Below are 6,270 nucleotides of genomic sequence, written 5' to 3' on the forward strand. Positions count from 1 at the left end.
TTCCCCTGGATCTCCCCACCTACGTCTCCTTGCTTCGCCACAATGGCCACATAGCCCTCATCGACTCTGCCACTGGGGAAACCACCACATTTCCCCAACTATGGTAGAGCGTAAAGTCACTTGCCGCTGGTTAATCGGCCTTGGCATCAAAAAATCCAACATTGTATTCATCCTCCCGCCGAATTCAATCTATTTCTTCATTATCTACGTGGATGTCTTGTCCATTGTCATCTGTTTGGAATGTTTTTTTTCTATGAGAGGTGGAGACTATCGGGCAACAGATTCTGAGATTAGTTTTCCATGGATCTTCATACCCTGTTCCAACGCTGCCAAGTTGGCGCATGCTGAGAGAATACTGGCAAAGGTTTTCGCGTCTGGCCTGATACCCGCTAATTGCATTTGTTCAAAAAGCTTCAAAGCCTCTTTGCCCTGACCATTCTGTGAAAACCCTGAAATCATTGCACTCCATGATATCACGTCTGGCTGACCTATTTCGTTAAAAACTTTCAGAGCCTCATCAAGCAACCCGTTTTGTGCATATCCTGTAATCATAGTATTCCATGACACAGTGTCTTTCCCATGCATTCTGTCAAATAATACATGTGCCTTCTGTATACAACCACATTTCGCATACATGTCAATCAGTGAATTCAACACAACGACATCAGACTGGAATCCACTACTAATTATTTTTTCATGGATCTCCATACCATAATCCAGGGCTGCCATATCGGCACATCCAGGAAGAACACTAACAAAGGTTTTTGCCTCAGGCTTCAAACCTGCCAATTGCAATTGTCTGAAAAGCTCCAGGGCTTTCTCCCCGTAACCATTTTGCGAAAGCCTTGAAATCATTACATTCCATGAAACCACATTTCGCTGAGGCATTTCCTCGAATAGTTTCAAGGCCACATCAACCAACCCACTCTGTGTATATCCTGCAATCAACGCTGTCCAGGAAATCTTTGAAGCATTTTGTCAAACAATTCGCGCGCATTCTCTATGGTGTCACATTTTGCATACATGTCTATTAGAGCATTGGCAACAACTAGATCAGACTCAAAACCATATTTTATGATTTTCGCATGAATCTCTATGCCCTTCCATAATGATGCCGAGTTGGCACATGCTGGAAGAACAGTCGCGAATGTGAAGTGATTGGGTTGGAGGTCTGTTCTTGGAATTTGGTTAAAGAGTGCCAATGCCTCCTCAGGAAACCCATCCCTCGTGCAAGCAGCAATCATGACCGTCCATGAGCACGCGTTTCGTTCAGGCATTTGGTCGAATACTTTGCGAGCGTCCGCCATAGTGCCGCACTTGGCATACAGGTTGAGAAGTGCATTGTGCAAAACTGCATCTCCCGTAAATCCGCTCTGCCTGATGTGGGCATGGATTGCCTTACCCTCTGATAGGGCGTTTTTTTGCATGCATCCCTGCAAAAGACAAGCATACATAGAACACTCTAAACGCTTTCCTGTGATATCCAGAATGCCTAGCGCCTCGCTGAAGCGACCCCGTTTACGGAGTGTCGGGATTTGGTCAACAGATGTATTATCGAGATTGCTTTGGGATTTAGGACTGGTCTTGTGCATTTTACGTTGAAGGCCAGACATTATTTCCTGCAACCATTCTATAATCATGTTACTCTTATTCTTGTGATGGCTCAAATGTTGTAACATTCCGTTTGCTCTGTGTGCTGTGCAGGTTGCTTCAAAAGAAGATATTAAAACTTTAAATACATCTCGATTACTGGGTTCCAGCAACAGCACTTCTTTAAGCACTACTAATGACAAACAGAGATTTAGTAGATCCAGTGGCATGGCTAATTTCATTAAGACAGGCAGTGACAGAGGATGCAGCAGGGCCAATGGCAGAGGCAGGGGCAAGAGTTTCAGTTGACCTAGTGGGCAATTTCAGAATCAATAGAAGTGCTAAGGTTTCGTAACCCTCCATCATGATGCTATTAAATTTCAAGTAAGCGGTATCTCCCATTTCGGTTGCTAGGATTTGAGTATCACTAACTCTGAATAACCCTATCTGTTTACATAGAGGGAGAAATAAGAGCAATGGGGTTGTTGGATAAGCAGTGTAACGGTACTCTCACAGGTCCTCGCCGTGAGAATGGCCTCGGTAAACTCAACAGGGAAGGGAAGGTCTGTTTCATCACATATCTTCATTCATCCCTTCATTTGCATTCTACTCAGTTTCTTACTCTACTTTGGGACTTTGAAGGCCAAGGCTGGAAGTAGCTATTGTTTGTTTTAACTGTATTTTCAGGGATTACTGTGGATGGAGGTAATGCAGATGTAGTTGTTGATCAATACCGTCATTACAAGGTATTATTATCTGCAAATCTAAGAACAGTAAATGTCACTAGGACAACCTATATGCAGTGGCTACTTGTAAGCCATCCTCAAGCTTTATGTGCATGTCCAACCCCATTATTGTTGTTTTCATACTAATGTATCAATAGTTAAACTCCTAGATGATTTGGGTATCAACCTGATGCAAAATTTCATGTGGATTTTGAAGGAGGATATTGATCTAATGTCTGTGATGGGAGTAGATGCCTATAGATTTTCAATCTCATGGCCCAGGCTTATTCCTGGTATATTTCTGTTTGAGCTCTGACCACATGTTTAATCCTGAGAATTTAGTAAACACTCCCTTGAAGGCAAGATGCCCTGATCTTCATTGTAATCTTTACTTCTTTTGGTTAACTGTGTCATATATGGTTTCTTTTCTGAACATGTCGAAATTACTTGGTCTTTTGTTTTGTTAATGGCACACCTACATTATTCGCTTTACTCTAATATAGTCTGTGAGCTATCATATCAAGGATTTTTCTTATCAACGATGCTATGCTATCTCATTTATCTTAGTGGTACCAATAATTGCGAGTTCTAATTACCGATTTCCCAAATACCTTGAAAATACCTTGGGTAGGATCAATATTTACTGGTAATTGACCTTCGGTTCTGAATTTCACCGAGCGATTATTCACTGAAATGTAGTTGAAAGTGAAACAACAAACTTCAGTCTAAAACTTGCCAAAAAGTCTCTTGCTATTCGACCAGATTGCTCCTTTGAGTTTCCAAACATTTGGCAAGTAATGCCAGTCCAAGTCAAACCACTGTGATAATTAGATTTTTGCAGTCATCTCTATTCCAAGTCCAACTACATTAGTAATTAGATAGCCTGAGTTTCCAAACGTTTGGCAAGTAATGCCAGTCCAAGTCAAACTACAGTGATAATTAGATTTTAGCAGTCATCTCTATGCCAAGTCCAACTACATTAGTAATTAGATAGCCCAGAAATGTGGGCTTCATATACTGCAAAATCAGGGCTAATGGGTCTTTCTATCTGCCCATATAATATAATTGTAGAATTGAATTCCTTGGTATTAGTTTAAACTAACACAGAAAATAAAAAGCATAAGGCCCCAACCTTGCCGAATGACTGGATTGGCTGCATTATTAAGTTTTGTTTTTGAACTGATATTGCACCTGTTGCGCCTGCCCAAAGGCAAGACGAAGGCATATAAACTAATATACAAACCGTGAAAAGAGTAGATGCAACCCATATCTATAGAAATACGTTATCAGAACACATTCATAGAATGATAATGAATGTTTAGGTAGCGAATTTGTGAGCAACTTTGTCTAAATGTAATGCCCTAACATTGCATTTTTTAAAAAATCTAAATTACTTATGTATTAATATTGTAAAAAAAATTACAAACAGTATTAGGTGTGGTCTGCCATAATAAAAAACCAGGTCATACCTTACTGCCAGCTAGCATAGGAGTAGGACCATTCTGAGTGAGCATAGGACCACATGTTTAATCCTGAGAATTTAGTAAACACTCCCTTGAAGGCAAGATGCCCTGATCTTCATTGTAATCTTTACTTCTTTTGGTTAACTGTGTCATATATGGTTTCTTTTCTGAACATGTCGAAATTACTTGGTCTTTTGTTTTATTAATGGCACACCTACATTATTCGCTTTACTCTAATATAGTTTGTGAGCTATCATATCAAGGATTTTTCTTATCAACGATGCTATGCTATCTCAGTTATCTTAGTGGTACCAATAATTGCGAGTTCTAATTACCGATTTCCCAAATACCTTGAAAATACCTTCCGTAGGATCAATATTGACTGGTAATTGACCTTCGGTTCTGAATTTCGCCGAGCGATTATTCACTGAAATGTAGTTGAATGTGAAACAACAAACTTCAGTCTAAAACTTGCCAAAAAGTCTCTTGCTATTCGACCAGATTGCTCCTTTGAGTTTCCAAACATTTGGCAAGTAATGCCAGTCCAAGTCAAACTACTGTGATAATTAGATTTTGGTAGTCATCTCTATTCCAAGTCCAACTAAATTAGTAATTAGATAGCCTAAGTTTCCAAACATTTGGCAAGTAATGCCAGTCCAAGTCAAACTACAGTGATAATTAGATTTTAGCAGTCATCTCTATTCCAAGTCCACCTACATTAGTAATTAGATAGCCCAGAAATGTGGGCTTCATATACTGCAAAATCAGGGCTAATGGGTCTTTCTGTCTGCCCATATAATATAATTGTAGAATTGAATTCCTTGGTATTAGTTTAAACTAACACAGAAAACTAAAAAGCATAAGGCCCCAACCTTGCTGAATGACTGGATTGGCTGCATTATTAAGCTGTGTTTTTGAACTGATATTGTGCCTGTTGCGCCTGCCCAAAGGTAAGACAAAGGCATATAAACTAATATACAAACCGTGAAAAGAGTAGATGCAACCCATATCTATAGAAATATGTTATCAGAACACATTCATAGAATGATAATGAATGTTTAGGTAGCGAATTTGTGAGCAACTTTGTCTAAGAAAAGTATGCTTTAGACAATAGTATATATTTAAGACATCATATTGGACAGAAGAATATATTTAAGAGTTCATATTGCTTGTAGAGTGAAGAAGTTATTGGTGTTGGGCTAAGAGTTTTCTTCCATCTCTAATACATAGAATTTGGTTTTTCCTCTTCCACTCTTTCTCCCTTTGTATCTTCATCTATACTTCTATTGTAGTTGCCATTGCATAAATTCTCCTAGAATTGTTATGCTTCTGGTTTCATTTTCTGCGTGCATAATAATATAAGGTCTTGTTTAACATTTTTGCAATATATTCTTCCTCTTTCTTCTTTGTATCTATATCCAAGCACTGTGCCATATCTTCAACCTAGGCCAACACTATTTCAATTCCATGCCATCGATGAACAATTTCATTTTCCATTTTTCCATGAGGATACAACTATATTGTAGTGACCCTTGAGCCATCTTGAAATCGATGAACAATTCGATTTTCCATTTTACCACAAGGATACAACTATATTGTAGTGACCCCTGAGCCATCTTGAAATTGCCAGAGTAGAATTTTAAGGTTTTAGTTTTTATGGTTATTAATCGATACTACAAAAGGATTATTGTGTTTGATAAGTTTATTAAGCTGTCTGGTAATGGCACCTCTTGTAGCTCAATGTTTTTTACCAATTGGTTGGCACATTAAAAATTCAGTCAAATTAGTTTATTGTGTGAAGGTGGTTTGTTTCCAAAGTGGATTGTTAGTGGTTGAGTTCTGTCTATAAACTGATTGCTCCATTGAACCTATTGCCATTCCATGTTTGCTATTTCAATTCAGTTCAGATTGGGATTTTTTCCGTTTATATAAACTATGAATTGTTTTTTAAGCATGTTAAATAAATCAGCAATAAAAATTTGGACTCTACCATATATCTCCCTTTTCAGATTATCCACGCCTTCCATTAAGAGATGAAGTTTATATTTATGTCTGCAGCTCCTCTTATAGGCTACAAAAATATGTTTACAATAAGATCTCAAATGAAATACTTGAAGGGCCTTACTGTCTTGTTTACATTCATACCTCTGTTCAAAGGAGTGAAAACTGCCCTGGTGTGTCTACTTTGTGGTTGATCTAGGAATAACTTCCTCTGGGTTTTAAGGAAAGGCTTCAGGTGGTGTATTTCCTACATTCAGGGCTTCAGTCAAGACTGTTTTTTGCAGCCCTTGGCTGTTTCTTCTTGAGTTCAGGGTGAGTATTAAGTTGAGTTTGCATTTTGATTCAAATAATTCATTAGATCTATTGTTGCAGATGTGCTCATACAGTTTTTGATGTGTTATGTTGTTTATACTGGAAACTGAAGTATGTAAATCGTCTAGAATTTATCTGGGATTACATTAGGAAGGGATAGATTGAGATTCTTGATTTTC

General features: G+C 38.4%; 2 pseudogenes; both read right to left on the reverse strand.

Moving 5' to 3' along the window:
* Positions 1 to 267: 267 nt before the first annotated feature.
* Positions 268 to 888, reverse strand: LOC149179835 (pentatricopeptide repeat-containing protein At1g31430 pseudogene; annotated as a pseudogene).
* A 56-nt stretch (positions 889 to 944) lies between these two features.
* Positions 945 to 1,613, reverse strand: LOC149179836 (putative pentatricopeptide repeat-containing protein At3g13770, mitochondrial pseudogene; annotated as a pseudogene).
* Between the last annotated feature and the right edge of the window lie 4,657 nt (positions 1,614 to 6,270).

This window comes from Pinus tabuliformis, chromosome 3_2 (genome assembly GCF_031772625.1).
Source record: "Pinus tabuliformis cultivar Carrire ecotype Pingquan chromosome 3_2, CPIR1, whole genome shotgun sequence".
Classification (NCBI taxonomy): domain Eukaryota; kingdom Viridiplantae; phylum Streptophyta; class Pinopsida; order Pinales; family Pinaceae; genus Pinus; species Pinus tabuliformis.